Genomic DNA, 23,800 nt, shown 5'->3' with positions numbered 1-23,800 from the left:
TTTCACAATTTAAAAAAAAAAGAAATTAAATTTTTAAAAAAAGAGGTAAGAGCATTAGCCTTGAGCTGAAGAGCTTAGGGACAGTGCCCAGGCCCAGAGTTCAAGCCCCATGACTGACCAAAAAAAAAAAACCTCCAGAAGTAGGGATATGGTTCAAGTGATAAAGAGCCAGCTTTGAGCTAAAAGCCAATCTCCTTGACGGACATTGGTGGCTCATATCTGTCGTCCTAACTACTCAGGGAGCTGAGATTGAGGATCAGAGTTTGAAGCTAGCCAAGGCAGAAAAGTCCATGATAATTAACCACCAAAAATCCAGAAGTAGAGGTGTGGCTCAAGTGGTAGAGCACCAACTTTGGGTAAAAAATGCCCAGGAACATTGCCCAGGCCCTGAATTCAAGCCACAGGACTGGCACAAAAACAAAAGAATTCATTAAATGAGAAGGAACATAACAGAGTAACCGCCTTATAAAAGACTGCTAGTCCTTCCCCAACCTCCCCACAAACTCTAATCATGAAATTTCTATGGAAATCCTCATCACATTCGTACATTGGTCCAGGACCAATGACTGGTCCTGGACTGAGCCCCAGACACAGAGTTATAATAGTCCATCTGCCTGGCTACAGCTCATTGGCTCCAGAGGAGGCCACCTGACTATCCCTACTATCTGTGGCCAACCAGATCATTTCCAAGAATCAAAGCCATAAACTGTGAAATTGAGACCTTGTCAGTGGTAGAAGCTGTAAAATAGGGAAGAGTGCTCCTCATGACAATGGCTCCTCTCCAAGGGAAAAAGAAAGGGGAAAAAAGGAGGAAAAGAAAGAGAGCAATCATCTCTAGGAAAAAAATGCAGGAGACACAGCAAAAGAAAGTGTTAGTGACACTGCTGTCCTGGGTTGTTGTTGTTGTTGTTTTCTGGGCATGACAGAGTTCTATGATTTCATTAACCACCTTCCCCTAGATTCCATAGGCTCATAAATTCTTCTTCTTGACAACTTGTATTTTTGACTCTAGCTAGAAAAAGAGTTGTGATTGATATGCCCTTAAATCTTGGTGGCAGTGGCGGTGGCAGTGGCAGGGGGGGAGGGGAGGACAAAAGAAAAACCATATTGACATCCTTAAAAATTGTAAGTCTTGACACCTCTGCTTCCACAAAAGGAAAAGACATGGTGGGTGTGAGAGGGCGGGCGTGGGGCAAGAGAAAGAGAGAACTGAATTTAAACAGTCCTGAGTTTTCGCTGCATTCCCTGATTAGTCACTTGAGCAGCCCCTCTAGCCTCTTTAACTCAGAGTTTTCCCATTTATAAAATAAAGTGGTTGGATTACAAAACTTCTAAGTCTCCTTCGAAGCTGAAAATTCTAGTTTTCAGTTTCATTTCTCAAAGTCAATTGCACCTGAGCTGTCAGGATTCACTAGTTTTTTGTTTTGTTTTGTTTTCTGGTAAGGGTTGTTTTCAAAACTCCTTTCCATTCTTTTTTTTTTTTTCTTTCAGTTTAGGTGCAAAAAGTGGGAAGGAGCCGGGCGCTGGTGGCTCACGCCTGTAATCCTAGCTACTCAGGAAGCTGAGATCTGAGGATCACAGTTCAAAGCCAGCCCAGGCAGGAAAGTCCATGAGACTCTGATCTCCAATAAACCACCAGAAAACCGGAAGTGCCTCTGTGGCTCAAGTAGTAGAGCCCTAGCCTTGAGCTGAAGAGCTGAGGGACAGCGCCCAGACCCAGAGTTCAAGCCCCACGGCCGAGACACACACACACACACACACACACACACACACACAAACAGTGAGGGTGGAAAGAGAGGCTACCCTCATCCTCTCTCCAATTAAATCCAACATTTTTTGAGCACTGGATGAAAGGTTACAGCCTAGATGGCAAAGGACTTAACCAGACTCACTTATTGGCTCAATAAGACTAATGAAGACACAGAAGGTCCTGGTGGCTTCTCTGGAGAGGAGTTTAACCTTGGGAAGGAATTGGCCAACCAGTGATGGCTGAAGATGCTGATGCCCACAACAAGTGGGTACAGAGATTAGCCTGGGGCTGCACTCACTGACAAGAGCCCTCCAGCAAAGACACTTGGAATTTGTTCAGACCAATCTATAGGGAGCAGTTGTGGCCAGGAGCTTGGGGCTGGGATGTGAGCCAGGGTCGAAGAAAGAGTCAAGAAAACTCTCGTGACTGATCAGCAGAGCCAGCGGCCATGTCTGTTCTAAAATGAAAGACCTGCTTCCCACATTCGCAGCCGGCTTTGCTGTAGCTGAGGACAGGATGGAAGGATAGGAAGTGTCTGCCAAGCAGGTAGCAGCCCCGCCTGCCACATCTGAAACGGCATGTTTAATCACGGAGCATGCTTTCTCTGGCCTACTAATGACAGAAGGAAGTTCCTAACGAAGTTACTGCTCTGCTGACTGAATTAAGGATTTACTGTTTCAAAGCTTGTAAACACCGTGCAGAAGGGCTCACGTGCTCCTGGAGGCTGCACTTTGGAGAGTCCAACATCATCACACAGAGCGCCAAGTATGGAGAGCAAGGAAAAATAACCCAAGGAATAGACTGTTTGCCTAAAGGCTCTAGGCCTGATGAAGCATTTGTGAATTAGAGAGAAAGAGAAAGAGAAAAAGGAGAGAAGATGAGAAGGGAGGAGAGGTGAGAAAAAGAACTAATGACAGAAGAGAAAGGACCACAGAGGCTGGGGACTAATGACTCACACCTGTGATCTAGCTACTGAGGAGGCTGAGATCTGAGGATCTTGGCTCAAAGCCAGCCTAGGCAGGAAAGCCTATGAGACTTTTACTTCCAATTAACCACCAAGAATACAGAAGTGGAGCATTTTCCCTTTATTCCCACTCTCATCCCAAACCCCAAATCTGATGCCACCTGTGATATATGTGCCCAACAGTGAGCTTTTTACATGCTACATCTCTAACATCAAATACATCAGAGAAAGAAAGAAAAAAATGTTTTTTTACCAAAAAAAAAAGTTAAAAGCTATCAGAAGGACATGTATCTTTCTTTTTTGTGTGTCAGTACTAGGGCTTGAACTCAGAGCCTAGGAGCTGTCCCTGAGCTGTTTTTTTTTGCTTAAAGCTAACACTCTACCACTTGTACCACGGTACCACATTCGACTTTTGAGTAGTCTATTGGAGATAAGAGTCTCATGGACTTTCCTGTCCAGGCTGGCTTTGAACCACAGTCCTCAGATCTCATCCTCCTGAGTAGCTACAATTACAGGCATGAGCCACCAGCACCTGGCTAGGCCATGTGTCTTGCCAGCTGACAAGCTCACCTGTGACCTCACAGCATCCATAGCAAGAAAGACATAAAACTTGCTCAGAGGTGACAGGCTGCATCCCACTTCCTGGGACTGCGGCTGCTGCCATCTGTATCTCAGTCAGTAGGAGGCCAAGGGCACAGCAGGCCCCAAGCGCCAATGGCTGCCAAATTTCAGAGCAAGGAGCACTTAAGGGTGGTAGGAGGGAGAGGAAAGGAGGCAGCTAACTAAATAGATAGCAACAATGTCTCCTAAAAGCATGTTAACCAAACAAGCTGCCATCCCTTAATCCCTCCCACTCCTGCCTGAATGTACACTAATTGAAAATTAAGTTTTCAATTTGAAGCCATTTTCTAATTCTGTCTCATTGAGGAGCAGTTAGAGTCCCGGTGTTTTGCTGAATTCCCAACGTGCTTTTCATGAGCTCAGGAAGCCAACAAAGGCAGCTCGTCAACACGTTACTGACAGCAACAGGCAAAAAGATTGCTACGGAAGGAGAGAATTAGGGTGGGAAACCAAAGGCAGCAAGGCCTGACCCTGGCTAAAAATTCTATAGATCTTGGCTTGATGGGGAAGATATTTCCTTTTTTTCCCCTAGTTAGTCCTGTAGCAACCGGATAAAGGGAACCCTCAATTTTCACCATCCTGTCCCTGAGGACAGGAAAGACAATAAAATGGGAATCTCTTTCTGGGCAGGTGATCTGTTAATCTCTGGTTTCTACCCCTAGTTCCAAAAAAAAAAAAAATCTACTTAAAAAACTAACAAAACATCATTCTAAATACTATAAAACAAGTTTGTTGGGACTCTTTTTAAAAAAAGAAAAGTTAGCTGGGAACTGGTGGCTCATACCTATAATCCTAACTAGTGAGGAGGCTGAGATCCCAGGATTGTGGTTTGAAGCCAGTCCAAACAGGAAATTCCATGGGACTCATCTCCATTTAACCAGCAGAAAGCTAGAAATGGATTAGGGCTCAAGTGGTAGAGCATTAACTTTGAGTGAAAAGCTAAGGGAGAGCACTATGTCCATGAGTTCTAGCCTCACCCCCCCAAAAAAACTAAAAACTAAAAAGTTATCAGTTTATTTTATCTTGTACTTAACAAATCTTAGATCATTGATATTCCACAACAAAGAGTAAATCTTGCATTTTTTCATAAACTAACATCATGCACATGAATTTTCCACAAAACTGGGAATTCCTTTCATATTTAAAATTTGTCGTGTTAATGCAAATAAGAGATGCATTTTTAAAACATATTTAAAGACTGTTTCAAGCATTTGATACTCAAATCTTTCTCTTGCAAAAGCTCAGGCAAGGCCAGGCATAGTGAGGCATACCTGTAATTCCCAGCCACTTGGGAGGCAAAAGATAGAATTACCGTTCCAGGCAGCAAGGCCTAGGCACAAAGTAGAAGTACCTGTCTGAAAAAACACATTCAAAGCCAAAAGGCATAGCTATGGGTGTGGCTCCGGTGGTGGATTACTTGTTTAGCAAGCACAAAGCTCTGAGTTCAAGCCCCAGTGTCTGGGAATAGGGAGAGTGTTTCCAGCATCCCTCATCCACGTCTGGTCCCCAGGTTTGAAGTCTTCTTCCTAACTGTTTTGCTGAGATTCAGCCAGTCCACTAACGTCGACCTCATGGTATTTCCAGCTTCGCTGTACAATCCACTGTCACTGAACTTACTGCAAATTTGCTGCAATGGACATGCATTACTTGTGCATCCTTCATAAATCAAGGGCCTGACACCCAACCTGAAAAGATAAGGAGTAACAGAAGGGGAGAGACACTACAGCCCAGCAGGAAAGGATGTGCTGAATTTATGAATGGGTATTTGCATTGACAAATCTCTTCCTATGCAATTTCACAGGCCCCATGATTTGGTGAGGAACAAAAAGATCTGCCCCACGTTGGTACCACATGGTTATTTCAAAATCACCTAACTCTACGGAGTAGCTGGCTATTGGGTAGGAGGAGGCTTTGTTTGGGAGTTTGATACAATCTTCTCAACCATGAAAATATGATAAAAGACACAACCACTTCTCCATTATCAATGACAAAAATGCCACGTGCCTTGATTTAAATGGAGGTCTGACAATGCAAACTGGAGCTAGAGTGGCAAATTTGAATGAGTATTCAATCAAGGAAGATCTCTAGGGATAAAAGATATGGGTTCCTAACTTGTGTGAACTTCCTGGGACTTGAGGAGTGGGGGTGGAGAATAAAAGAAGTAAAAATTAAAGGAAAGACATTTCAGAAGGCAGGCAGGGGTGCATAGTTTGAGGAGATTTTAAGCCCAGCTTAGAGATAAAAGAAAAGGAGTCAAGGGGGTGGGGAAAAAAAGTCAATTCAACTTGCTGCAAATGGCCCTGGACCCTCAGCTATTACAGACACTCTTTAGCAGTGAAACTCAATGTTTCCCCAATGCAATTCAGCAAGGAACTTAAGAAATAATTCGATTTCTGTAGCTGGAGTCTGAGGCCAGTGGTTCAATTCTGGGGATTCCAAGTTATCAGGTCCAGCCACTTAAAGCAAACAGAAGAAAGGGGTAAAAGGGGAAATATATTAATCAATATATTAAAAATATGGTGAGAATATAGAAAGTAAGTATGTATAACCCATTGTCAGGATACTGACATGAGCTTTAGGTTCAGATAGCGGAATCATTGAGCGCAGTGAAAGAGGGATGCATAATTATTAAACATTCTGGTTACAAGTGTGGCTTATTGCTGGAGAGAACATACTTGGTTCCCACAAAATGATGGTTCCTACCTAGGTGATAGATCATCATGAATGATCTGTAAAGCCCTGCCGCTCTTCCTGGAATTCAAGATGGCTGGCTACAAAGTGTAAGACCATGCCTGGAGAGGTTCAGGTGCCTTTTCTGGAATCTGGAGTAGGGCAGTGTAAACGCCAATGGTAAGAAATCTCAGTTATTCCTGCTTGCGTTATCTATGTGCCTTCCGCCTTGAAGGCAGATGAGCCAGGCTATGTTAACCGCAGATTTCAGACAGACACTCTTCGAGCGATTAACATGTGCACATGCAGAGTTAAGCAGGAATCTGGCCTACAGCTTAAAGATAAAGGGAGACAGATGCAAAAGGGAAACAGGGATGTCAGGCTTTTATCCTGATTTTAGTCATTTGGTGGGACAAGTGAGGAGTTCGTGCTTTTTAGCAAAAAGCAGTTCCTTATGTACCTGTTGTCATTCCCTGCAAATGACTATAGTTCATAATCTAGCTCAGCGACAGCAGGACCTCGGGGATGTGACCTAACGAATCTAAAGTCCTGCTCTTCGTGAGTAAGTCTACATGGCCCTATCCATTTCAGAGAGTTTTCGCAGCTTAGAACTAATCACTGTTATCATGTAGACGCTATACCAACTGGTATATATTTGTCATTTGTTATTTGCTAAAGAGCATGCCTCTAAGCATTTGCTAAGAAGCAGCGACCATGGTATAGCCAGCCAAACTGTTTCTGACACCAAGGAGCTGTGAGGCTGAGCCCACAGGACCAAATCACAGGGGAGGGCAGGGACATGGGGAGGTAAATTCCTGCCTTCTTGAAAGATCCCATGCTCTCATCCTGGAAGCAGAGCAGGAAATAGGACTTCAGATGCATTGACTTATTGAAGCTGCCCTCTCCCAAGAAGGATCTGGAAGGGGAGGAGGCAGAGGTTCTGAGCTGAGGGAGGATGTGGTCTCAGATAAAGTCTTGGTATCCTGGGGGTGGGCAGTGTAATCTCCTGTTATCTCCAAGCATGGGATTCCCATCTACCAACCACAGTACCCCCACAGAAGGCCATGAGTCTGAGTTGTCTGTCAGACTAGAAACAAGTATACCAGATAGAAAGGGGTCCTGATAGACTGTAGGTCAGCATTCCTCTAGATATGTTGTCTATGTCGAAACATGACAATGGGAGGCTCCCTTGTGATGATCAGAGGAAGATAATGAAGTTCAGACAACATAGATAACTTGTCCTAAGTCACTGCATGACAGCCAGGATCTGAACCTTCACATGTTGTTGTATCTGGCCATTATACTGCCTTTTAAAAAAACTACTATACATTATAGCCCCCCACCATGGACTAACCCCCAATCCCTCCCAATGTAAGTCATAATTAGCTAAGTTAAGATGATGTAATACAAGAATGGGGTAGGCCCTTGACTTGGAAGAGGTTTCAAAGGAAGAATAATACTGTTGCTGCCTAAGTTTTTCTACTTTGGGCCTCCTGAACTGGGAGGTAATATATTTCTGAAGTAAGTTTGTTGGCATGTATTGGGTTTGAACTCAAGAGTTTTGCCCTTGCTAAGCAGGAACTCTTTTGCTAAACCATACTGCTATCCTTTACTTCATTGGTTATGTTGAGATAGGGTCTTGGCTTTTTCCCTAGGCATGTGCCTGGGGAATTCTCCCTCTTTCTCTCCTTCCCCTCTTTCTCCTCTCCCCCCATGTCTTTGCCTCTGTCTCTGTCTCTCTCACTCTCTGTCTCTGTCTCTCTCTCTCTTCTCTTCTCTCCTCCTCTCTCTTTTCTTCTCTCCTCTCCTCTCTCTTTCCCTTCTCTCCTCTCACTTCTCTTTCTCAGTTCTGGTTTGGTGGCTTGAACCCAGGGCCTTGGGATCTCATTTGGCTTTTTTTACTCATGAATAACTTTTTGCTGGTTAATTGGAGGATAAGAGTCTCATGAACTTTTCTGCCCAGGCTGGCTTCAAACCACAATCCTCAGAGATCTCAGTCTCCTGAGTAGCTAGGATACAGACATGAGCTACTGGCACCCCTCCATCTTCTCATTTGATATTTCCCTCCATAGCTAGGCATGATAGGCATGCACCACCATGTCCAGCTTCTCCCACAGAGATGGAATCTTGCAAGCTTTTCTGCTAGGTCTGGCCTCAAATCCCCATCTTGCTGCTCTCATTTCTGCTGTTTTAAACCACTTAGTTCGTGGCACTCTGATATGGCTGCTTAGAAGACTAATATCGGTACTCAGAGAAGGCATTGCATGTTGAGGAAGAAATATTAACTGTACGTTCAAAATATTGATTTACCCAGAAGTGCATTCTAATCATAGGTAAGCATTTCAAAATGATCTAAGTATGTGGAATTCATTCAACCCTCGCAGAGACCTTAAGCTGCATTGTTTAAGCCCAATGAGCTTGGTTTATAAATTCTACGTCAGTCACTTATTTAGCAGTTATGTGGGCCAAATTGGATTGATGTCTTTCCCTTCCAGTTTCCTCATTTGTGAAGTGAGGGTAATCGTATCATTTCTCCAGAGAATTATATGAAATAATCCTCTTCAACATGTACCCGCCGGCCTGGTACACAGCAAGCACTAAATAAATGTTGACTATTATTTCTATGAGTAGTTTGAGATACATCCAGTCCTTGTGGATTTGAAGAACCTGAGCTCACATCTCAGCTCTACCTTACTACTTGTGTAAGTTGGGTTTCCTCTGCATGGATTGAGATCAAGGGAGAGGGGGAGCCATCTAACAGGACTCCCTCTATATGTATGTGTCTTTTAGGAGCAATACCACTATGCACAGGGAGTCAGTACTAGCCCATTCCCCATTGAACTAGAGAACTCAGCATAGGTTTGGGAGGAGAAACACATCCCTCTGAGAACCCTCCCCACTTGGGGACACTGTGAAAAGTACAGGTTCAGAGTCAGGAGGTCTGGGATGAAGTCTGACATACTACAATTCTAAGATGCTCCTAAGTGATTCCCTCCCCCACCCAATACACACACACACACACACACACACACACACACACACACACACACACACACAGGCTGTAGATCCAGCATTCACAGAGGAATATCACTATCTCAGGAAACGCCTTGAGATTTAGCATTGAGATGAGGTTCACTTCTTAGCCATTAGGGATGTAACCCCTCTGAGATTCTGTAAAATGATGTATGTCCTTTGCGGGAAACAAAATAGAAGACACTTTATGATCAATATAAATTTTCCACCTGAGCTGGCTGCACTAGGGATAAACACCATCAGAAGAGTTCAGGGGGGAGTCCCTCTAGGATGAGAAGAATGGTGGTTTGTGCCCTGGGGGACATTTAGTACTTCCCCCAAAACGTCCACCCACTCCCATCTGAATTATTTTAACCACCCCCAGAGGTCCAGTCCACAATACCGGCAGCTAGCTGCAGGGCTGAAGAGCAAATTCTGGATACAAAATAAATGATGGAAAGGTACTGCCACCTACCGGCTTAGGAAAGAAAAGTCATTAGATAGCTCAATGAGTCAGTCCAGCTTTTAAATCTGAACGAGACAGAAATGCATCACAGAGCCACGAAAGACCTTGGCGATGGAACATTCATTGCTCTGATCTTGAAGTCCTCGAGCCTAAACCACCTAGGCCTGGTGTCTTCTACTTGCCTCCAGTTCCTAGAAGAGTAAGAGCTTAATGTATGCAAGAGCATTATTTGTTGTGTTATTTGTATTTAACCCTCATGGTCACCTTTTAGTGAGACTTTTAATCAGGACCTTTTCAGAAAGGGAGAGAGAAAAGCTTAAAGACTTTAAGGTCATCCAGCCAGTAAGCAGAAGCCTGGGTATAAATCTGGGTTTAGTATTTGCTTCCAAAGCCTGGACTTCAACCACTATTCTTAGAGCAACAAAAAAAAATCTAACCTCTCCCCACTACCATCCTGCCTATGTGGGAAAGGTATTACCACTGAAACGTGGGGTTTGGCCCCTCTCTTATTCCCATCATCACTGAAATACAGCCTCTACCTTGGTCTTCTGAGAGACTCGAGTTTAAGATACTTCGTGCTGAACAGCAAGTGAAAGAACTCATAATATAACTCCACTGATGGGCTGGGAAGGTGGCTCAGTGGTAGAGCCTTGCATGCCTGAGGCCCTGGGTTCGATTCCTCAGCACCACATAAGCAAAAAGAAAAAAAGCCGGAAGTGGCGCTGTGGCTCAAGTGGTAGAGCGCTAACCTTGAGCTGAAGAGCTGAGGGACAGCGCCCAGGCCCAGAGTTCATGCCCCATGACTGGACCCAAAAATAAATAAATAAATAACTCCACTGCCTCCGTTTCCTGGAACAGCCACAACGTGGGTGACTCTATACAGAAATACTCTCTTTAGTTCTCCATGTACAAAATGTGAAAGCAAGAACCAAGTTGAACTGGGCACCAGTGGCTCATGCCTATAATCCTAGCTACTCTGAGGATCATGGTGGGAAGCTAACTCAGGCAGGAAAGTCCATGAGACTGTTCAATTAAACACCAGAAAATCAGAAGTGGCACTGTGGCTCAAAGCAGTAGAGAACTAGCCTTGGGCAGAAAAGCTCAGGGACTGTGCCCAGGCCCTGAGTTCAAGCCCCAGGACTGACAAAAAATAAAATAAAATAGAACCAAGTTGCCTGGAGCTCAAATCCTGGTTTCATTACTTCCTTGCATCTTGTTGGGAGGTACTAGGCAGTGTTACTGGAGCCCTCTAGGTCGCAGGGCCACCATGGAGAGTGATGGTGATGGTTGTGCCTGCTCATGGAGAATGGGGAGATTGTGAACATTTAAAGACTTAGAGCAGCACGGGGCGTATCATCATTGGGTAATATATAATAAATAGGACCTAAGATCATCAGCCTTGGAGCTCTGCAGGGGGGGGCGGGGGGGGGAGTTAAATGATGTAATCAATTTAGACCCTGTTTCTCATTACATGCCCAGTGAATGTTTATTATTATCCTTGCTAATTTATATTAGGCTCATAGACATGGGGAGGAAGAGGGAGAAAGGAAGAAGAAGAAGAAGAGGAGGAGGAGGAGGAGGAGGCTACAGAAGGAGGAGAAGAAGAAGAAGAAGAAGAAGAAGACGAGGAGGAGGGGGAGGAGGAGGAGGAGGGAGGAGGAGGAAGAGAAGGAAGAGGAGAAAGTGAGGAGGGGGGAGGGAGGAGAGCAGAGGGAGAGAGGAGGGAGAGGGGAAAATATTGAACTCTTCAGACAGTGAGACTGCAAATGCACTAAAATGTACATAGCCAATATTTTTCAAAACAGGGATTATAAACAAAGGTGATTTCATACCTGGTTGCCTGCACTGAGTTCTCCAGACTGTTCCCTCCCCAGGGCAGTGGCAGGATCCTCTTTCTTCCCAAGTAGGTCCCAAGTAGCCTGTGCCTTCCAGCCTCCGGGCCTATCCCCTGGGGCCTCTCTTTATCAGAACCCACTGTGCAGAGTAACAGGGTCTCTCCCCTCCCCGCTTCCTTGGAGTCTTGCCAATGAGCTCACAGTTTCTTCCCTAGTACAAAGACTTGGTTCATAAACATTACAGAAAAAATATAAAATCCAAAGAACTGAAGAGACGACACGCGTTAGTACTTCATGCAGGCTTGGTTCGGGGCTATGTTGTCTCACACTTCTTTTAAAGGATACTCAGGAATTCCATGATGACCTCTACTCTAGTTCCTAAAAATACTATGCAGTAAATCTCCATGTTTCTCCATGCATAGCCCTTCTGCATACATGTAAGTTAGGAAGACTCACATGATTAATTTTAGTAGTTACAGTATTTTTCAAAACAAACAAAAAGCCAGGCACCAGGGACTCATGCCTGTAATCCTAGCTGCTCAAGAGGCTGAGATCTGAGGATTGCTGTTTGAGCCCAGCTGGGGAAGTAAATCTGAGCGACTCTTATCTCCAGTAAACTACATAAAAGCCAGTGGAGGTGTGACTCAAATGATAGAGTACTAGCCTTGAGCACAATAGCTCAGGAACAGTGCCCAGGCCCAGAGTTCAATCCCCAGGTCTGGTAAAGAAGGGGAGGAGGAGGAAGAGGAACATACCTACCTTAAAGGATTGTAGTAAGGAATAAATAAGATGATTTATATAAAGTTCTTAACATAGTAATGTACTGGGTATACAATAACTTCTTAATAACTAGTGTATTTGCTATTAATGCAGAGGGAGGCAGACAACTGACTGCATGGAAAAATCTGAGCTTAAGGAATAGGAGGTGAGCGCCATCTGGTGGCTACTATTCACAACAACTGGAACAACACAAGGAACGCTCAGGCTTCGTTTATAAATGTAACGTTGCAAACAGCGAATAAATGGGTACGGGGGCACGACACAAAACAAAAAAGTAGCTTTCTAAAAGCATCTCTTCATTCTCAGTGAAGTCCACACGGCTGATAAACTGCAGTTGTCAGGAAATGACCTTGAAGCCCTTGTAGGCAGGGCTAGTAACACATTCACAGACAAGAAGAGTTCAGAGACGTTAAGCTGCATCTTATTAAACCAGTAGCGGGGCTTGAACTCAGGGGTTCATGCTTTCCAGACAAGCACTCTACCTCTAGTCCCTTTTTCTGCACTGGTTATTTTTGAGATAGGGTCTCACTTCCTGACTGAGCAAGAGCCTGGCCTGAGATCTGCCTATTTTAAGCTCACTGGCATAGTTGGAATGACAGACACCTGCCACAATGCCCAGCTTTCTTCTGTAAAAGTGTTTCCTCAACTTGTCTGCCCAGGTTGGCTTCATTATCGTGAAATTACAACAGCCCTGAGCTCAAGCTCCGATTCTGTTCTCCTAACCGTCCCTCTCCCCCTAAATCTCAAGCACCACCCCCCATCCCCCAAGCACTGAAGCCAAGCAGAGCTAAGTTTAGGGTTCCAAATCCAACTGTGCTTTTCTGGACCATCCTATTTTTCTCCCATGATTTAACTAATTAACTGGAAGGCCGTTAGACTGAAGCAAACTCCAGCAACAATCTGAGTTTCCACATAAACCAGCCGAAATTCAACACACCATATTCATCAGAAAAGAAACAACACTTCACCTGGACCAGTCAGAATGCCCCAGCTAACTTTATAAACCCAATGTCAACAACAAACTTTTACCTACAGACCATAAGGCCCCCTCCACTTTCCCCAAATATTCACTTACCTCCATGTAAGCTGTACCTCCATATACACTTTATCCCAAGTTTTCCATTTGCGCCCCACCTTCAAGTTGAACCAAGTGACACTTGCAGTTTGGTGCTGTCCCACTCATAAATCCTTGGCTCAGGTAAATTCTTCACAATTTTCAGGAAAGGCATCAGATAATTTAATACAGAGCACTTAATTCTGTGCGTTGAAATCCTCCCACCAAAGAATCCCAAAACAACTATACCTGTATTGTGTACAATTTAGAAAACAAACCACACTTGTGTGAATGAAGTGGCAATTTCTCCACTTGCTACCTTAAAGCGCATTCTGGGCAGTATTGATTTGATCTGGCTTCAGACATCAGGCTTTTCATTTCCCTTACAAGGACACACCTCCAGCGGGAATTGTCCTAGATGAAAAGGCCAGAATTCTACATCCCAATCCTAGTTAATTTTATTGTCCATGTAATGCACATCACTTTTTTCTTTCCCACTAGACATTAACATTGTTTGCCAGCACTCTGTTTCCCTCTACTTCCGTGACAAAGAAATGTGTGCATCACCTTGCCATTTGAAGTTAGGTATAGCCATGTGTGCTCATCAACTTTTTGTTCTTGTAACAAATACGTGACACGATCAACTTATAAGGTTTATTTGGGCCCCTTGGTTTTGAAAGGTCCAGTCCATAACTGACTGACCTCATTACTTTGGGCCTGTGGTGGCATCACATAGCAGAACATCATGGCAGAGCAGAATTACTCTCCTCATATCTAGGAAGTTAAAAAGAAAGAAAAAACGAGGAAGAAGTCCCATAATCCCTTTCTATCCTCAATGATCAGAAGACCGCCCCGAGCCCACCTCTTAAAAGATTCCAGCACCTCCCAATAACCCCACAGGCTCATGATCAATCCTTTCACACCTTTTTTTCTTTATACTTTGTGGGACATTAGAGGCCTAATGGGTATTTATTGGCCCTTCATTGCTGTAATAAAATACCTGAAACAAGTTTAAAGAGGGGGAATTATTTTGGCTCACTTTTTCGAAGGTTTTCAGACCATGATCCGCTGACTTCACTGCTTTGGGCCTGAGGAGAGACTCAACAGCACCGTGTCCAGGAAACAGAGAAGAAGAAAATAAGAGAAGGAATCAGGGTCAAAATATATCTTCAAGGACACCGCCCCTCCCCAGGGAACTGCTTCCTTCAACTACATCCTACCTGCCAAAAGTATCATCAGTACAAGTACCCATCAGTGGGTTAACCCATTAATTCGGTTAGACTCCTTCATGATCCAGCCACCTCTGAAGGGCCAAGCTCTGAACTATGCTGCACTGAGGACCGATCCTTCTCTACATGAGCCATTTTGAGGGTGGAAGACATTTCCTATCCAAGCTATGGGGCTGGAGACATGGCTCAAGTGAAAGAATGCTCGCTTTGGAAGCTCAAGGCCCTGATTTCAAGCCCCAGCACTGCCCCAAACCACCAAAATCTCTCTAAAGAGAACCAGGACATGTCACCGCCAGGTAGCAATGTTAAATGGCTGCTGCTTATTAATTTTCCTTGACACTTCTTGACATCCTGACTGGGATGATTTGATTAGCAATTGTAGATAGAATAAAACATATAGGATGGCTGTCCACAAAAGTCACTCAGAACCACAAGAGATTATGTAGGCAAGAAATAAATCTTTGTTGTTGTTGTTGTTGTTGTTATTGTTGCCTCAAATGGCTGAGATTTAGGAAATGCTTGTTACTGAAACAGAACAAAATTCAGTATAACTAAACCAGATTTCTTGGTATAGTACAGAATCTCTGATGTGCAATTGCTGCAAAGAACGAGACTTTCTGCTCAAGCAACAAAAATCATGTTAAATATCTGTACATGAGGATGTGAAAAAATGGTTCAGCTCCAGAGAAAGAGAGAGAAATAAAGCAAAATAGAAATCAACAAGTGATGGATGTATGCATGTTAATATGACCCTCTTGTGATCTCTGCAAATATCCAGTAAAGTGGACATTAAACATTCATGAATGCTTAGTAAGAAGGGAATTGTTTTTATCATTTATTAATATGCTCTTATTTGTTGTTCATTGCTTTGCTTGTGTTGTGGATTTTTTTTCCCCTGTAAGGGGAACCAGTGAAGGGTATGAATTTCAAGACACAGGTTAAAGGAAAAAAATAGAGACAACTCATGTGATCACTCGCAAAAGTTGATGGCAGAGGCTGCCATAAAATAACAATGCAAGGCCCTGGAAATTTATAGAACTCAGAACCTCTAACACCAGTACCAGGCTGACACTATGCACCAGACAATGACCTAGGTAAGTACCTTCTACTATGCATTCAATTAATACTCATACTACTACAGTTAAATTAGATACTATTATCATCTGCATTTTATAGATAAGGGAAACTGTCATTTGGGAATGAAATGACTTGAGAAAATAAGAAGCCTTTCATTTTGGAGCACTGTCCAAATGACTGGCTGTGTGTGTGTGTGTGTGTGTGTGTGTGTGTGTGTGTGTGTGTGTGTGTGTGTGTGTGTGTGTACTAAGGTAGAACTCAGGGCCTGAGCTGTCTCTCAACTTTTTCACTCAAAGCTGGTACTCTACCATTTGAGCCATAGTTTCACTTCCAGCTTTTTGCTAGTTAATTGAAGATAAGAACTTCATGGACTTTGTAATCCAAGCTGGCTTTGCATCGCCAACCCTCAGATCTCGACTTGCTGAGTAGCTAGCATTACAGACATATGCCACCAATGCCTAGCAGACTGACCACTGTTCTGTCCCCTTCCATCAGTCTTCATGTAGCCATTGACAGAAAGCATGATGAACATTGAGCCGGAGATGAAAGCGACCCTGATCAGACTAGTGGGAAATGAGAATGCTTTCCGCTACAAATAACAAACAGATCAAAATGATATTTGCAAATAGGATTTTCCTTCCACCTACATTCAATAAAGTCTTCCATGAGCAGTTCTACTACTTGCTCACCATCAGCTTCTAGCTACTCAGGAGGCTTACATCTGAGGATCACACTTGAAAGCCAGCCAGGGCAAGAGAATCCAATTAAACCACCCCTCCCAAAAAAAAAAAAAAAAGCCAAAAGTGGGAGCTGTGGCTCAAGTGGTAGAATACTCGCCTTGAGCAAAAGAGCTCGGGGACCTGAGTTCAAGCCCCAGGATCTCAAAAAACAAAAAGAATCTATATCCAATTACCTGACCTTTGGAAAACAAAGTATCTGTACAAAAGCTAAGGTTCCAGAGTTGGAGATGTGGCACAAGTGATAGAGCTTGCCTGTCAAACAAGCATGGAGACTTTGAGTTGAAATCACAGTACACACACACACACACACACACACACACACACACACACACACACCCCTTAAGGCTTTTCCAAAACCAAGAAATAAGTGGTGCCAGCACTATCGATCGCTTTAAGTAGGGGCCAAAATTCCTTAAAGCAAATTGATTGCCCTCATCACATCCTTCAAATCTTCACAGTACCTTACTGTAGGGAGAACACTTTTGTGCAGATAGAAAAGGATGCTGTTATGATTCGAATATGAAATGTCACCCACAGGCTTGGTGTGTTGAATGCTTGATCCCAGCTGCTGGTGCTACATGGGGGAGGTGATGGGAACTTTGGGGAAGAGGTCGCAGGTAGAAGAAATGAGTTACTAGGGGTATATTTTTGAAGTTAATACTGGTCCTGGGTCCCGTCCCACCCTGTCCCATCCCCCCTCCCTCTCTCTTTCCCTTTCTCTCTCTCCCTCTCTCTTTCCCTTTCTCTCTCTCCCCGTCTCTCCCTCTCTCTCTTTCCCTCCATCCCTCCTCCCCTCTGCTTCCTGTCCTCTATGAGGTAAACAGCCTCCTCTCCTCTTGCCACTACATTGATCTGCTCAAGTACATTGGGCCAAAAAAACCATGGGCTAAACCCTCTGAAACTATGAGCAAATAAACAGCCCCATAACGTGGCATTGTTACTATTGTTGCTATTTTGTGTATGCTAGATTTCAAGCAGGGTAGAAACTTGCTCTAAGTTATATGTGTTTGCTCTTCGCTGTCAGACTTTTAATCCATTGCTATTGATCACTAGTGATTCATAGTCCCACCTTCTATACTCTTCTTCGTTCTCCTCCTCCTTTTTCTCTTCTCTCCCTTCTCATTCCCCTTCTTCCTTCTCTCCCTCTCTTCTGTAGCTGGGATCATACTGGCCACATGTAGGGTCCTTCTTTTCCAAACTGTGGCAGACTGTGGGGAGAAAATTAGCTATTATTCCTAAGATTTTCTGTCTGGAGCTTGTCACTAGTAAACAACATTCCATTGTATTTTACCTACCCTTTTTTTTATTCATTTATTTTTAGCTTACAAATGACTGAACAAGGGTTACAATTACACATGTAATTGTAAATCCATTTATGTATTCAGTGCATCCTGATCAGAATCAGCCCTTTCTTCATTCTCCCTTCCCACCTATTTCCACCAGTCACATCAAGTTTCCCAGACCCTTCTTCACGTAAGTACAAGGAGTATGATTGCATTCATCCACCATTCCCTTTTCATCTGGCCCCCTCCCATCAATCCCCTCTTTCAAAAAATGTTTCAGTTTCCTGATCATTCACTTCGTTACAACAGCCTGTTAATTGTTCAAAGGGTTTTTTACATCACAGTATTTCACTCCTGAATATACTATAATCAACTTGATGTATATGCCTTTGTGTGTGTTCACCTTAGAGGTTGTAATTTGTGTTTGTGATTCATATATGAGACCCTTTGTCTTTCTTGGCCTGGCTTACATCACTAGTGTGATTTTATTCTTCCTTTCAAGATCCATCAATTTCCCTGCAAATGACATTTCTTCCTGACAATTGAATAAAATTCCACTGTATGTATATATACAGTGTGTATATATACATATGTAATACATATGTATACATACAGGAATGTGTATACATGTACATGCATTCAATATATGAGTGTGTTATATATACAGATATGCATATATATACCTATATACGTATATATGTGTGAGATCAATAGACAACATTTTCTTGATCCATTCATCCATTTTAGACATGTGTTATTTTCTATAACTTACCTATTATGAATATTTTTGTAATAAGCATATATATATATATATATATATATATATATATATATATAGTCCATTCTTAATACTTAGACATCCAGGCTGGCTTCTGAGTTTGGGGGCATAAGGAACCCTCAATAAATGTTTGCACAATCAACCACTAAATCCCATAGTGGTTGATTTTATGTATCAACTTGATTGAGCCACCAAGTGAATATTATTCTGATCTGTTAACCAGCTTTTTTTAAAAAAAAAAATCCCTAGGTATCAAATTAGAAAAAGGTTTATTTCACTCCATGATTGGTTGGTGCCATTGCTTTGGAATTTCATGACAGGAGTTCATGACAGAGCAAAACCACTCACCTTATGACCAAGAAGCCAAGCAAAGCAAAGGCTAGTGTGGGCTCCCAGTAGGCCCCACTTCTTAAAGTTTCTACTATCTCCTTTTGGGTCCTGGGAAGGCAGGGCAGACTCCTCCCTCCCCTTGGCTAAGTCTCCACCCAGTACATGTGTCACCTAGGTAAATGGCAGTCACCTCCCCTTCCTCTGAGATCACATGCTGGGCCATGTCCCTCTCCCCCCATCACCAGTCACACCTCCCATGGGACTATGGAAGGGTCCCAGGTCCTGAGATCACATCTGCATCCAGTGTGGCCACACCTCCCCCTCTCACCTGGCCTCACCTCCTCCCCACCCCTTCCTACTTAAACCCAGGCAAAGCGCTCACCCCTTTGCAGCATGTGCTCTCCACTATGCACGGTGGGGGCAGCAGTTCGGAAATTAAAACAAAACAAAACAAAAAACTCCTCCTCCTGCATGAATACTGCGTGGTCTTCTCTTCATTGGCTACCTATTTAGCTTACACCTCCCAATAGCTAGGGATGGCCTCTTGGACTTTTTTTTCTTAATATATGTTTTTAATTGTGAAGATACTGTACAGAGGGGTTACAGTTACATGAGTAAGGTAATGAGTCCATTTCCTATTGAGCATTGTTACCTCCTCCTTTGTTTTTCCCCTACCATCCCTTCCCTCCCCACCTCCCCTACCATGGACTTTTGGAGGATACTAAGGATGCAAATCATAGCACTAAATATTTCTGCCAAGGTGTTTGGGGATGACATTAACATGTTAACTGGGTTAGTGAAACAGGTGGTCCTCCATAGGATGGGTGGGCTTAATCCAATTAGTCAAAGGCCTGAATAGAACAAAAAGACAAACCCTTCCCCCGAGTAAGAAAAATTCTTTGAGGGGCAGCCTTTAGACTTTACCTGCACCATCGGCTCTCCTGGCTCTCAAACCTGTGGCCCACACTGCAGACTTAGTCTTGCCAGTTTCCATGACAACATGATGCATCTGTGTTTGTGACATATGCAATCATACATGGCATAACGTTCAGTCAATAATGGGCCAGCAGTGGTCATATAAGACAATTGTGGTGAAAAAGTCATGTGACAGGAGTCGCTGCTGTGACATCACAGGCACTGTTATGATGATGTCTGAGTAAACAAATTTGCCCCTTGGAGAAAAGCATAGTATATGCAATTGTGCACATTTTGTAAATACCCTTGACTAATACAGCCCTCTTTCAGTCTTGGGGGAAAGGGATCTGCTTTGGTTGTTATTATAGCAACAAGACAAACAAAAAAAGGAATTTCTGTCCTTCCATTTGTAGAAAGAATGTGATATTTATTTATAGGCCATTTAGATTATCTCTTGCCCATCACTTAACACAACTGGAACCAGGGATGTTTGACTCCTAAGAATCCATTTGAATCCCTTGTAGTTGGTTGCAAGCTGGTCTCCCCTCCCCCAAAGATAAGCCTACTTCCTAATTTCTTAGAACCTGCGAGCTAGGAATTTGGAAAAATAGTCTCTGCAAGTGTAATTAAGTCAAAGGTCTAAATTGTCAGAATGAATTCCGAACCCTGTAACAAAAATCCTTATAAAAGACATAGAGGAGAGACATAGGCACAGAAGAAGGCCGGAACAAAGCTGACAGGGACATAATTACAAGCTCAGGAAAGCTGACACTCACTGGAATCCAGAAGCAGCAGCTAAATCTTCCTCAGAGCTTTTGGAAGCCCCATGGCCCTGATACTTTGGTTTCAGACTTCCGGCCTCCACATTGTGAGAACAGAAATTTCTCTCCAGAGTTAGAGAACGTAAAATTGTTTTTAAGATTATGGCGACCACCAGAAATGAATGCACTCTATCCTCCAATATTTAAGATACAATCACAGGGATCAAAATGATCTTCAGAGAGCAACTGGAAGTACCCAATGGTCATTCATTCTTGAAATGTAAATCAATAAGATCTTATAAATGGAAAGGAAGAGATCTGATTCACAGAGTACTTGTTGTATGTAGTTACATGCTGTCTGACCTTGCCACACTCACCTCTACAGATTCATTTAAACTTCACCCACCCCACCCCCCAACCCATGTAGTAGGCACCAGTGGAATGTATGTCACTCTCCTGACAAGGCCCAAATTATATTAGGGAGTTGAAAGTGTTTTCACAATGAGCTAGAATACACAAACTTGACACACATTGCCAGGTGCTGGTGACTCTCGCCTGTAATTCTAGCTACTCAGGAGACTAAAGTCTGAGGGTCATTGTTTCAGAACAGTTTGGACAGGAAAGTCCATGAAACTTTTTAATCTCCAATTGACTACCAAAAATCTGGAAGTAGAGCTGTGGATCCTGTGGGAGAATGCCAGTCTTGAGTTTGAAAAAGCTAAGCGATAGCAACCAGGCCCTGAGTTCAAGCCCCAGTATCAAACTTGACATAACAGAAATAAACAAACTAACTAACAAGCAGCTTTGTTGGGGCTGCAGCCATCCATGTCTGCCTGAACCCCAGAACTTCTGCTCCACAGCTGTGTGGCATTAGCAGGTACTTATCCTTTCTGTGCTTTAGTTTTCCCGCCTACAGAGTGGGGACAGTGCTTCTACATGAGTCAGTAGCTTGTAAAATGCTCAGAACCAAGCCTGGAAGAGAACAGTCATTCATTGAGGTGTAGCTATTACTGTAATACACCTGTTATTATGTACACAGTAAGAACCAGATGGATAGTTACTATTATAATCATTAGTCCAATTAGGACTCGGCCAAATCTTAGTTTGGAAACCTGTTTCTGTTTTCTTCTACAGGGTCATGATCCCTTTTATTTTCTGTTAGAACTATAATTCATATACAAAGTAATATATACATATATATAAAGTAATATCGGGGAGGGGTATACTTTAAACATCTTAGAGAATAAAAGTCATGCCAGGTATTGGTGGCCCACACCTGTAATTCTAGCTGCTCAGGAGGCTGAGATCTGAGAATCGAAGTTCAAAGCCAGCCCAGGCAGAAAAGTCCATGAGACTTTTTAGAAAAAAAAATCTCTAACCCCCAGAAAACCAGAAGTGGCTCTGTGGTTCAAAGTGGTAGAGTGCTACCCTTAGGCAAAAAAGCTCAGGGACAGAGCCTAGGCTCAATACTCAAGCACCACGACCAACAATAGAGAGAGAGAGAGAGAATAGAACTCAGTTACAACATAGAAGCTGAATGTCATTAACTTATATTTGTACTCTTAGCTATTCAATAGGTTGAATTCTGACTGTGGAAGTTCAAAGCCAGCCTGAACAGAAAAGTCTGTGAAACACTTATCTCCAATAAAGCTGGAAATGAAGATATGGCTTGAGAGATACAACACCAGCCTTGAGCAAGAAAGCTTATCTCAAGCCCTGAGTTTAAGCAGCAGTACACACACACACACACACACACACACACACACACACACACAACACACACACACACACACTAATACATCAAAATTACAAAATAGATTCAAATCCAGTCATTACACTTACAGCATTAGAATTTTCTAGGGTGAAACCATTGATCATAAGGTAAATTAGGGATGTGGAAAGGGGAAGTAAAAATAAGGGAAAGAATGCTGTTGCTAAAAATAAAATGAAAAATTCTACTGCCAAGTAGACGGTTTTGTCATACCATAATTAGCTTTGGTCAGAGTTCAAATTAGATTGTTTCTGGAAGTTATTCTTCCATCTCTTTAGATTCACTGAACATCTGCTAAAATAGTTCCTGATCACCAGGATCTGGTGGATGAATTGACAAACAATAGCAATATAGACTCAAAATAACTGAGTGTCACAGAGCAACAGTGATAGGGAAAAGAGGCTGTGACTGAAGCAGTTGACAGCCCAATCTCTTCTTGATCACGGAAAATGATGTAAGGCAAATTCCAGAATGTCATCAGCCATGTACCAATGTTGGTATCTGCAGCCTTCCTATTCGCCAATTCTACCGTATACTGGTGTTGCTTTGCTTTTGTTAACCAAATTACGTTTCTTTCATAACATTTTAGTTTCTCTTCCTCTACCTGAACGTAAGGTTTATGCCTACTTAGTTTGATCATGCTCTAAAATAGTGCCTGGCTCATAGCAGATGTTCAATAAATACTAACTGAATAATACACTGAATTACAATCTCCACTCAGGCCCTCAGCTTCAGTAGGTCAAATATATCCACTGACAGAGGACACTGAGGCACTTTGTGCTATTTAACAAAAATGCCTACAACTATATGCACTATAAAATTAACAACTTGACATTGGGGAGGTGCTGTGAGGTTCAGTGCTGGCAAGGGTTGCTCAGCTGCTTCACAACAGCACCTAATTGTTGTGTCCTCCAGAGGGGACAACACTGCCTTCCTTTGGCTTGAACTTGGGACTAGAGCCTGGACACTGTCCCTCAGATTTTTTTCTTTTCTTCTTTTTCTCAAGGCTAGCACTCTACCAATTGAGCCACAGCTCTATTTCCAGCTTTGTGTGTGTGTGTGGTTAGACTGTTAGAAGTCTGGTAGACTTCCCTACTTGGGCTGGCTTCAAACCACAATCCTCAGATCTTAGCCTCATAAGTGACTAGGATTACAGGCATGAGCCCACCAGCACCCAGCTGCTACCCTGTTAATGCCTCACAATGGGGATCAAATTTTAACACACAACCCCCTGGCACTCATGCATCCATAGGAACCTGAGATCATGCACAGATGCAGTAGGAAGGGGAAAAAGCATTATCAAACAACAAGTCATTGTAGAGAAGCTAAACAGTACATAAAAGCACAAGGAAGAAAACAAAAAAAAAAAGTCAGTCACTTGGCCAGTCATGAGTGGCTCAAGCCTGTAATCTTAGCCACTCAAAAGGGTAAGATCCAAAGGAAGATGCTTTAATCCAGCCTGGGCAGAAAATTCCTTGAGACTCCATCTCCAAAATAACAAGCAGAAACTCAGGGCTAGAAATGTGGCTCGAGTGCTACACAACACAGACCCTGAGTTCAAATCCCAGTATGGGGTGGGGGGGGGAGGGGTGGAATCACCCACCAGAGTTTGTTATGATGAAAAGTATCTTTAAAGTATTTTTGTGTGTAAAGGAACACAAACCATACTGGTCGCCATGGTTACGTCCAAGGAAGGGAGAAAAACTTTCTGCCAGGGGCCAACGGTTCACAAGTCTGTAATCCGAGCTACTCAGGAGGCTGAGA

This window comes from Dipodomys ordii, unplaced genomic scaffold, assembly GCF_000151885.1.
Source record: "Dipodomys ordii isolate 6190 unplaced genomic scaffold, Dord_2.0 Scaffold125, whole genome shotgun sequence".
NCBI lineage: Eukaryota > Metazoa > Chordata > Mammalia > Rodentia > Heteromyidae > Dipodomys > Dipodomys ordii.
This window is presented reverse-complemented; position numbering follows the sequence as displayed.